Source organism: Mercenaria mercenaria, chromosome 6, assembly GCF_021730395.1.
Source record: "Mercenaria mercenaria strain notata chromosome 6, MADL_Memer_1, whole genome shotgun sequence".
Lineage (NCBI taxonomy): Eukaryota > Metazoa > Mollusca > Bivalvia > Venerida > Veneridae > Mercenaria > Mercenaria mercenaria.
This window is the reverse complement of record NC_069366.1, coordinates 24837631-24849675: the sequence shown is the minus strand read 5'-3', so window position 1 is coordinate 24849675 and position 12045 is coordinate 24837631. Positions and strand designations below refer to the sequence as shown.

At 36.4% G+C, this 12045-nt stretch overlaps 1 protein-coding gene across 1 annotated transcript in view; it reads left to right on the top strand.

Moving 5' to 3' along the window:
* The first annotated feature begins 2309 nt into the window (after positions 1-2309).
* The window catches only part of LOC123550620 (uncharacterized), a 41716-nt gene continuing 31980 nt past the window's right edge, over positions 2310-12045 (top strand). Inside the window, exons 1-2 of the mRNA XM_053545442.1 lie at positions 2310-2401; positions 9840-9919. The gene's annotated coding sequence lies outside the window, so the exon portion shown is untranslated. The remainder of the gene's footprint in view (positions 2402-9839; positions 9920-12045) is intronic.

The window sequence follows — 12045 nt, the reverse complement described above, 5'->3', positions numbered from 1 at the left end:
TGCAATGTTATTTTACTGTCATTAACTTTTTTAACAGGCTCACCTCGTAATTCTGCTACAGACTTTTGTTTCCGAGCAATCTTTTTCTTCAGTTTACTTATCTGTGCTTCCCTTTGAAGCTCCTCCTCTTCTTTCACCAGTGATTTGTACTCACTTTCTAGCGAAGCTAGCGTTTCCTCACTTGTACTTGTTCTGGACGCTGAAACGTGAGAAACCATCTCAGAAACATCTTCTCCACCCGTTTCTTGCGAAGTTTGGTACTCGGCAGGATCTTCCAGTTCCCCGATTCCGACGAATCCTTCTGAGTTGACCTTATTGTAGTCGTGTTTAACTACTGACCTACCCGACCTCTTGCTTTCTTTTCCAGACATTTTTCCAATTTACAGTCAAATTTTTTAACAAAGTTTTAATTTACAAAGAATTTTAATGTTTTACGTCAAATTTACTTTTCGAAACTCCTTATGGTTTTCCTACATTTTTAAAGTTACGTAAATTATTCTAATCCAAATTTAAACGAAATAATTTTCTGTTTTGAAAACCAGAGAAAAACTAATTTCGACGTGACCAGACTAATAGAAAAAACAGAATGAAGCGCCAATTCAAAAATACCTATATATTTACTTATCTATAACCTATCAAAACAAAGAAAACAAAATTCAAAATGACCAATCAATTCAAGAATTAAAGAATCCGCTGACCAACCAAAATTATTGACACAACAATAGGACTGCTTGATTTTGACTGAAGAAAAATTTTGATGTTCCATATAATTAACCGATTTTAATGTAAACAATAAAATACGCTAAATTTTTACCTGTTTCCTCTCCAGATAACGGTTTGTGCACACAAGTCACGTGCAGTATTATTTTCTAGAACGGTTCCTTTTGTCCCTATCATGCGTTCGACAGAATTCCAAAGGAAGATAAAAATACACTGACAGTACTGGCGTGAATCATACCTGCGTGAACATAAATTTAAAACGAAGTCTTAGATGAACAGCAAAATATCTGGTAATAGAATCTCTTTAAGACTGACTACAAACGTTTTGCTTAGAACTTTAACATTTGATGTGCTTCACTTTTCTGCTAAGGCTTTAGCGTTTCGACAAATATTTTTAATTTTATCAAATTTAAACAAAGTTTGCTTAAGAAATATTGCTGCAACTACAAATAAAAATTTCATTAAATCATATCTTCGTTTTATCATTACTGGAATTTAATAGCATTTATAATATCCACCAACAGAAATGGAATTAAAATTACTGAAAATTTACGAAATAAGTATAAAAACGTCGTTATTTTTTACTGGGGGTAGGGGAAGCGCCATGGTAAATAGAGCGAAATCTAAAACGGTGACCACCATTTTTCTTTTACGGAATCGATAGCGATTGAAATTTTGCACGCTTGCTCAAATTTATTCAAAAAACTATCTGGCAGTTTCTGAAATATAGGCGTCTTTACGCAAAATTTTTGGTGAAGCTCGACGTCAGTTTTGCGTGTTTTGCGTTCATAAATTGTTTGCCTCTGATGTGACGTTGAAATAAACATGACAAATTATGTATCATTGGAGAGATAATTTTGATATAAACTTGAAAATAAAGAATTTTTGCCGTATTTTAGTTGTATATAAAAACGATACTCGAAAAACCAGTCAAGTACGTCATTTTGCGCTCTGCTGAAAAAATGACGTTAGTGGTCATGTTTGAAGATTTACAGCAGCAAAATGTATAATAACAAAAACATGGAAAAATACCAGTCAATCGGAAATATCGTCAATTTTGATTTGGCAAAATTTGATAATGGTCCGTTGACTTTCGTTAGGTGGCGCATATTACCTTAATGACACGTTGATTGTCGAGCTACACTGAATGTAATTTAATCACCTAAAATATCTTGTTATTTTAGGTATTTGCTAATGTGAAGTGCAATTCCTCATTCAACATACGTTTCGTCATTATTAATACTTTCCTAGTAAAGTAAAATAGACATTTGCATTGATGAAGACGACACTATAACATCCGTAATTATGTTAGCCTTCCGTCCGTAAGTTTTCGGTGGTTTCCGTACAATCGGAATCGGTTATTTCCGTTGTTTGGGTCGGACCGGGCCGAGTTTTAACCTTATTTAGTTCATGGCCTACAAGTATTTAGAATAAGCAGAGAATAAGTTTAGTGATTGAAAACAGGCAAGTTGACAATACTTAGGGTATCACAACATGAATAAGAATTTAGTTCCTTATCACCTTTATCCCTTCCGTTCTATTTCGTGTTTTATCGAACCTCTTTCCGTTTCAAATATTTCTTTCCGGTTGGACCACATCCGGGTACTTTGTCAAAACGGAAAACACGCCAAGGAACAAAAACACCACACAATTTCCAAATATATACCCCCTCATTATTGAGGTAACAATCATTATTTAATGAAATAACTTAAGATTTAATTAATCTGTCTGAGCAGCACAATGACATGCTGAAGGACATTCCGATTGCGTCAGAATACGTTTTCCCGCGTAGCAAGGTTTTAGCCCCCTGTTGGAAACTGAGTCAAGCCGCCCCGCGTTCAGTTCCGTGAGCTGAAATTTGAGAATTGCTTCCCCTGTACGTTAATAGTTCCAGTTTTATGTTTGAAATTTACACAAATCAAATGTTCTACAAGGGATTTACGCTTGTTCTCTTTGGGGTCAAAAGGACCCTAAGACGGACCCAGGGCACTGGTGGGGGTTGAACATTTGAGAGTATATTCTACCTCAGATGTTTGTAAGTTAATCATGTATGTATTGCTGTTAAAAATTTCAGTATAAGAAGCACATTACTACATGACATTATATTAAGCAGGAAAACCGGGGCGTTTTCAGTGTTATAGTCCAGAAGACTTGCATATTTGGAGAGACAGAAATGTCTAGGCAAACATTCCCATTGGTGTTAAATTTATGCTTAAAAACTTGTTAAAAAATCTGCAGGTATAATGCACTCTGACAGAAAATACAAGATTTATGTTCAAACATTTATGATTTAGTAGATTGTGCCTGGTACAGGGTACGGTTTTTAGCTAGGTTTTTTATTTGTGTTGGAGCCTGGAGGCGAGAAATTAGAGATAGGCTGGATTGTTTACTCATTTTAGTCCGACTAAATGCACATGCATCAATTCAGTACACATGCCCAGGGTTCGAATTTAAGCTGGCATACACACACAAATTTTGGGAATGCAGAATCTCAAGTAGAAATTACGATTTTAATTCATTAAACTTCCAAGATTGGATCTGCTGTAAATACGCATTTAATGATGAATTTTTCAAACAGTATGCACCAATTGATGACGTTTTTACACAGTGCTTAGACTGTTTGCATATTTCAGGCCTTTTTTTCATCAATTTGGGAATGCCACCGACACCAGTGGGATTGGGAAAATGCTCTCGGAAACTGTCTTAATTGGGACAATTTGCAAATTACCAAAATCTACATAAATGTGTTTTTGTGTGAAATATTAATGAATTGCATTAGTTGTTCAGCAGTATTATAATTTACTTAAATATACATACAAATCAGCAAAACTATCTTAAAACAACAATAACCCTAAAAGGTATAATCATTTGGGAATTTTAAATTCAACTTTGGGGAAAAAACATGCTTTTTTGCATTGGGATTAAATTACCTCCTTTTACAGGAGGTAGATTTATAGCGGAATTATAACGGAAAAAAGCCCTGGATTACGCAACACAGTAACTTCCAATATGCATGCGCACAATATTTAAAAAAACATGTTTTATACTACTCTAGCAACCACCACGCCACCACAAATCAGGGGAGATAATTTCTTACTATTCCGGAAATCTGACCTCACTATAGGGCCGGGGCTTTTACTGCTTTGAACTCGCATTTTTAAGTGCCTCTGCGTCCACTGGACCCGCAAAATCAGTCACGAAACTCCTTTGCACTGAAGCCTCCTTTGCGCAGATACTCATGTAAAATGCGCAGTTTTTTACCACCGGGACCATCCCCAAATCGTGGGTGCTCATTATACACAGGTATAGACAATTTCCAACTTCAAAACAAGTTTTGTTATCGATGTTCGCCATTTTGGTAAAGGGAAACTACTCTCCGCGCTAACTGTCATCGCTAAAATCTGAAATTGCCGTTATGTTCCGTAAAAGATCGAATGGTTTATTTTTTTATTAAACAAAATTAATTTCATATAAATTTAAAGTATTTTGATGAAAAATATTAATAAATCACAAAAAATTATGATACTAATTAAGGATCGAGTATTATCTTTAACCGAGATAAAACTGTGAACAACATAATTGACACAAGGTGACACCTTAATTGCCGGTAATTACTGGCTATTTGATCATAACAAAAAGACTATCACACCTTTTGTAATCGGTCTGAATTGAGAAGCTCATGCCATTTTGAAAGATACCATTCCAAAATATTGAATCAACTGCTATCTAAATTAAAAAGATACAATTAAGTTCATTCGTTTTTAGGGTAAATTTTTATAGTAATAATGTCCATTTTCAAGATAAATAATTTGTGGACCCCCAAAAATTATTAGGGACCCTTAAATTAGCAGCCATGGGAGTCCATGGACTCCCAAATAAAAAACCCGAGGGAAAACCCTGTAGGGCCAATAGAAACGCGCTTATTCTGGAAAACTACGGCATTTCCCAAACTGAAGAGGTGCCCGATTCTTTAGTCTGAAGATAGAACATTACGTATATGACGTGTTTTGCATAAAATGTACGGGAAATCCTTGAAAAAAGACAGAAGAAAAAAATTATTCCCAGATTTTTAGATCAAAAACGCCATATACGCTGATCAAACTGGTATTTTTCTGTAGGAAATTGATCGTTTTATGTAAAGAATGTGCTAAATATTGAAATATTGTTATAATTGAACGTACATATATGATATACGTATTTTATCATTTTTCAGACCAAGTAATTTTTGTTATGGGATGTAATCTGCCATGCCGAGGTGATAACTTGGCAGGTGCCCGTTATATTTTGGCCTCATTTTCTTGGTAATTATCCCCGCAGATGTACATTTATGTTACCAGTTTAATGCATTCCATCTATCTGAAGGTGCAAATGATTTCTGTTAGTGATATTCAATGGCAGAACCACCAGAAATCTTGTTCATGTTTCACGGGCGTTTCATACCCAAATTTACTCGAGTCTAACTGTATACGCTAGTTTGGTAGGTTCATTGATATGATGAATTACAGTTTTCATAGTGTATAATGTATTTCTTATATTAGGAAATTGATAGTTTTAAGTACAGGTGTATATTAAATAACCTAAAATTGAAACAGACAATGTTATTTAAATCAACAAACATAAACAGTATGAATTATAATATCATCATATTTTTAAGAAAACAGTTACTGAATTATAGCAGTAGTCGGAATGGAAAAAGGTTGATCTATAAAATTATTAATGCCCTTGGCATCTACTGATGCGGGAGGCATATAGTGATTGTCCTGTCCGTCTGTACGAGGTTAACAAAATGGGACTGTTTCATCTAGCATCAATACCCCTTGCTAGAATGACTTGATACTAATGCAGATGTAACCTGTGACCATTCCTCATCTTCAGACATCACCTGACCTCAGTTTGACCTTTATCTTGACCTCGTTTTTTGACAGGTTGCTTTGTATGGGCCATCTCTTGGTTAACCAAATTGGACCATTTCGTCAAGCATCAATACCACTTACAAGTATGAATTGATACTAATACAGATGTAACCTGTGACCATTCCTCATCTTCAAACATCACCTGACCTCAGTTTGACCTTGACCTTGTTTTGGAAAATCTACCGACAAGGATGCCACCAGGGGCATCAAGCATTTATTGAACGCAGCTTATTAGTCCCCTACTGGTTGAAAACCAGTTTCGGGGACTATAGGAATGCGCTTTTCCGTCATTCTGTCATTCCGTCCGTCCGCAATTTCGTGTCCGGTCCATAACTCTTTTATCCATGAAGGGATTTTAATATTACTTGGCACAAATGTTCCCCATGATGAGACGACGTGTCATGCGCAAAACCCAGACCCCTAGCTTAAAGGTCAAGGTCACAATTGGAGGTCAAAGGTCAACAGGGCTTTTTTCCTGTCCGGTCCATAACTCTCCCATCCATGAAGGGATTTTAATATCACATGGCACAATTGTACCTCATAATAAGATGATGTGTCATGCACAACTTTCAGACCCCTAGCTCAAAGGTCAAGGTCACACTTAGCAGTCAAATGTTAACATGGCATGAACAGGGTCTGTTTCGTGTCCGGTCCATAACTCTTTCATCCATGAAGGGATTTTATTATTACTTGGCAAAAATGTTCCCCATGATGAGGCGATGTGTCATGCGCAAAACCCGCACCCCTAGCTCAAAGGTCAAGGTCACAATTTGAGGTCAAAGGTCAACAGGGCTTTTTTCCTGTCCGGTCCATAACTCTCCCATCTATGAAGGGATTTTAATATCAGTTGGCATAATTGAACCTCATAATAAGATGATGTGTCGTGCACAACTTTCAAACCCCTAGCTCAAAGGTCAAGGTCACACTTAGCAGTCAAATGTTAACATGGCATGAACAGGGTCTGTTTCCTGTCCGGTCTATAACTCTGTCATCCATGAAGGGATTTTGATATTACTTGGCACAAATGTTCCCCATTATGAGGCAACATGTCATGTGCAAAACCCGGACCCCTAGCTCAAAGGTCAAGGTAACAATTTGAGGCCAAAGGTCAATAGGGTTTTTTTCCTGTCCGCTCCAGAACTTTGTCATCCATCAAAGGATTACAATATTACTTGGCATAAATGTTCCCCATGATGAGACGACGTGTCATGTGCAACACCCAGAACCCTAGCTTAAAGGTCAAGGTCACACTTTGAGATCAAAGGTCAATAAGATTTTTTTCCTGTCCGGTCTATAACTTTGTCATGCAAAACAGGATTTAAATATCAGTTGGCACAAACATTTCCCTGGATGAGACAACATGTTGTGCGCAAAGCCCCGGCTCTAGGTCTAAGGTCAAGGTCATACTTAGAGGTCAAAGGTCAAATTCAAGAATGACTTTGTCTGGAGCATTTCTTCTTTATGCATTGAGGGATTGTAATGTAACTTGGCACAAATGTTCACCACCATGAGACGAATTGTCGCACACCAGAACCAGGTCCCTAGGTCTAAGGTCAAGGTCATACTTAGAGGTTAAAGGTCAAATTCAAGAATGAGTTTGTCCAGAGCATTTCTTCTTCATGCATGGAGGGATTTTGATGTAACTTGGTAGAAATGTTCACCACTATGAGGCACACTTTTTTTAGAATTATGTCCCTTTGTTGTTACTATAAATAGATTATATTGTAACTTTTTTATTACTGGCCGTAGGGAAAAATTGAGACCACTTTTCTGTGGTACAACATGCACGGTACATCCAAATTTTAGGTGTATTTTGATCTATCTGTACCTGGTAAAGAGTTTCTTGTGGACTTAAATTTTATAGATTTTTTTTTTTTTTTTTAGGGTTTATTTCACTTTGTTGTTACTATAATTAACTTTTATGATAATTTTTTGTATAATCAACCAAAAAAAAATCCAAATGAAAACAACTGTACGTTTTTATATACGCTAATTTTAATCCAAGTGCTTTGTTATATTATATTGTATATATAGTACAATATTGTTTATACATCATTGACAGATATCAGTTCATTATGTTATACTGCAGTAGAGAAAATTAGGTGCCTTCCAGTAGGGGACTTTGTATTGCATGGCAATACTTCATTCACTTGTTGTTTTTTAAAAGTGTTTGTGTTAACTTTGTGACCACTTCTTAGTAAAATAATGCTTTTTTGTAACAAAAAACATTCCTGACCTTTTTAATCGATAAGTATTGTACACATCAGAAAACAAAGACTACGATTTTTTTTCTATGTCAGTTCAAAGAAATTCTGTTCCTTTAAACTTTCACATACCAGAAATTGAGAATGATTTTAACTTTCTTTCCAAACTTTCATGAAGTGTTATAAATTTTGGCTGTTAAATTTATTGTTACATATAAATGTGAAATACCAAAATGGCATGCAATAGAATTGACTATACAAAATGCTTTGAATTCAAGCTGGAAAGGGTAATGATGGCAAACACTGGATACAAATATTGTTTTGTCCCTTCGCCAGTTTTGTGATACTAGACTTGAGAAAATTCCTAACTTCACAGATAAAACAGGATAATCAAATAGGCCTAAAATAGTGTGCTTATGTACCCTACCCTTGCAGTAAGTGGGTGGGGTAATGTTATACATTCCAAAATAAGTTTTTGGCAATTTACTGGGCAACTATCACCAATATTAGGGGGAGCAGTGGTCTAGTGGATAAGGTGTCGGCCGCTCAATCCCAGGGTTGTGGGTTCGAGCCTCGCTGGGGTCACGACCATGACTTCTCATATGACACCAGTACTGGTTTTCCAGGAAGCGGACTCGAGAGTGGTTCCAATAAGCTTAAAGCTTTCATCACAATCGAGCTATTTTAAAACAAATTAGTATAAACTAAACTAACTATCACCAATATTGTGATCAAATAACAGGTACACTTATACATAACTGATATAGTATCATATGAGCAGTGAAACAAGCTTAGTTACGTTTTGATGCCCCCGGCATCTACTGATGCGGGAGGCATATAGTGATTGTCCTGTATGTCTGTTTGTTCGTTCGTCCGTACAATGTTAACCAAATGGGACTGTTTTGTCTAGCATCAATACACCTTACTAGAATGACTTGATACTAATGCATATGTAACCTGTGACCATTCCTCATCTTCAGATATCACCTGACCTCAGTTTGACCTTGACCTCATTTTGGACTTGGGTTGCTTTATATGAGCCATTTCTTGGTTAACCAAATGGGACCATTTCGTCTAGCATCAATACCTCTTACTAGAATGACTTGATACTAATGCAGATGTAACCTGTGACCATTCCTCATCTTCAGACATCACTTTACGTCAGTTTGACCTTGACCTCATTTTGGACTTAGGTTGCTTTATATGGGCCATCTCTTGGTTAACCAAATGGGACCATTTCGTCTAGCATCAATACCCCTTACTAGAATGACTTGATACTAATGCAGATGTAACCTTGACCATTCCTCATCTTTAGACATCACCTGACCTCAGTTTGACCTTGAACTTGACCTCATTTTGGACTTAGGTTGCTTTGTATCGACAAGGATGCCACTGGGGGCATCAAGCGTTTATTGAACGCAGCTTCTTGTTCTTGCCTCTTTTGGGTATTTTTGTTTTGAGCTGGCTGGTTAAGAGTCCCAATTGTGAGGGAACAACCAACTGGAAGTTCAAAATCTAGGTACAGAATAGGTCAGTGGTGTTTGTTGTACCAGTCTCAGGTTTTTTTTTTCCTTATATGAGCGGTACCGATAAAGTGTACCATTCCCAATGTCCAAAAGTGTCCATTTTTCCCAATCGTCAGTAAAAAAATTCCCAATGACAATCCACAAATTAAAACTGAAAGTAAATCGGCCGCGACATGCTGAAAACTTGCAAGTGAACCTACTAACTAGCAAGTACTCGCAAAAATTTGCAAGTGAAAAAAAATTGCTGAATTCTAACACTGGTGCCTGATATGCTGCATAGCCTGATCAAAACATCCCGGAACATTGTGACCTACTGATTACGCAGTTAGAATAGCCAAGGGAATATAAATACTGGGTCATTTTCTATATCCATGTTTTTAAGACATCAACCAGAATGATAGTGAAAGTGTCTGAAAACATTAATTTGGTCAAGTAGGTCACCTGTATTTTAATTAGACTGTTATTTCTATTTCCAGGTTGTAGGGATAAGACAATCGTACTTGTGCTATAAACTTAACCTGGAAAGCTTCATTGATGTGAAAAGCGGAAGCTGCAGGTAAGAAAAGACCAGGATTTTTTTTTTTTTTTTGCTTTCGTAGGATGTAGAAATTCTCTGTATGGTAGAATTTTGATCAGATAATGCATTCTAATATCATGTATTTCATTATAAGTTCAGCATGCCCACTCATTTTTGAAGTTAAGGGTACATGTACCCCCTGCTTTTGCAAAATAGGGGTACACTTCAAAATTTGGGGGTACACTACATGGCAGATCTGAAATTTTTCTATTTTACTACTGAAACTTGTATATACATGTATTTTTTCATGCAGAACTCTCGTGGGTGGGGTATAACAGATGAGATAACAGTGATTTTTTTTGCGTATTTTTACTGCCGAATATCGGCACTTTCCCCTCGCCAAAATAGGCAATTTTTTCCCAAAAAATCGTCAATTTTTCCCCTAAAAAAGAGATGTTTTCCCCCCTCAAACTATAAGATTTTATTTCCAAAATGTAACAGTTTATATTCGGGCGTGAGATCAGCGATATCTAACATGAAATTGGCAGAAATGGCATCAAAAACGTCCTTTTTAAGACCAAAATCGCATCAAGGTTACCGTCGCGAAAACACGTGACAAACAAAATTTTGCCGATTTTCAAGAGAAATATGCACTTTAGTCGGTTTAAATATGTTCTATTATGTCATTTAATCATTTATGGTGATGAAAAATGACAATATCTCTCCTAGTTTTTGAAAAATTGGAGATCAAAATCGCCGCGATTGTACCGATTTTCGGATAGTCAAAATTTCGGACGTTGTCAAATTTCAAGGGCATGAGGTGAAAATTGATAAATACAATTATTACAAGTTGTATTGATGTCTTAATTTATTTTATCACCCAAAAATTTCACGATTTTAAATCCAAAAGTGGTTTTGAAAAAATATAAACTCTTCAAACAACATTCAGTAAGGAAATGTACAGATTTATATCACTTAGTATGGAAATTAAACATATTTCTATTTTTCCCAATTTGGGGAATTATCGCGCTTATTTTCCCAATTCAGCGGGCACAGGCACCTTTATTTTTTCCAAAAAAAATCACTGAATAATTTTAGAAAATATAAAATGTTTTTCCAACGTTAAGATAGGAAATTCTGAATCAAAGGACCCCTCCCTATATTATACTAAATATAAATACGTTTTCAGCAAGGTTCATGTATTCCTAATTTCGTGAAGGGAACACGATTTGTCCGAAATAACATGGTTAGCGCTAAAGGTAGAACAGTACGAAATAACATACAGTTAACTGAAGACTGGTAAAATTGCCGATCAATAATAAATGCCCGAACCATTACAGATATGCAATGTGTATCAAAATTGCAGTTAAATATTGAAAAAAATACTGTTAATTACAAGGTGAGCTTTTGTAATCACCCGTCGTCAGTCAGTCCGTCCGTGCGTGCGTGGGTCCATGCGTCAACAATTTCGTGTCTGCACGATAGTGGTTTCATTTATGATTTTATTTTAACCAAACTTGCACACAACTTGTATCACCATAAGATCTCGGTTCCTTTCTTGAACTGGCCAAATCCCATTATGGGTTCCAGAGTTATGGCCCCTAAAAGGGCCAAAATTAGCTATTTTGGCCTTGTCTGCACAACAGCAGCTTTATTTATAATTTGATTTTTACCAAACTGGCACACAACTTGTATCACCATAAGATCTTGGTTCCTTTCTTGAACTGGCCAGATTCCATTATGTGTTCCAGAGTTATGGCCTCTGAAAGGGCCAGAATTAGCTATTTTGACCTTGTCTGCACAATAGCAGCTTCATTTATGTTTTTATTTCAACCAGACTTGCACACAACTTGTATCACCATAAGATCTTGGTTCTTTTTTTCAACTGGCGAGATTCCATTATGGGCTCCAGAGTTATGGCCCCTGAAAGGGCCAGAATCAGCTATTTTGACATTGTCTGCACAATAGCAGCTTCATTTATGATTTGAATTTAATCAAACTTGCACAAAACATGTGTCACCATAAGATCTCGGTTCCTTTTTTAAACCGGCCAGATCCCTTAATGGGTTCCAGAGTTATGGCCCCTGAAAGGGTCAAAATTAGCTATTTTGACCTTGTCTGCACAATAGCAGCTGCATTTATGATTTGATTGTAACCAAACTTGC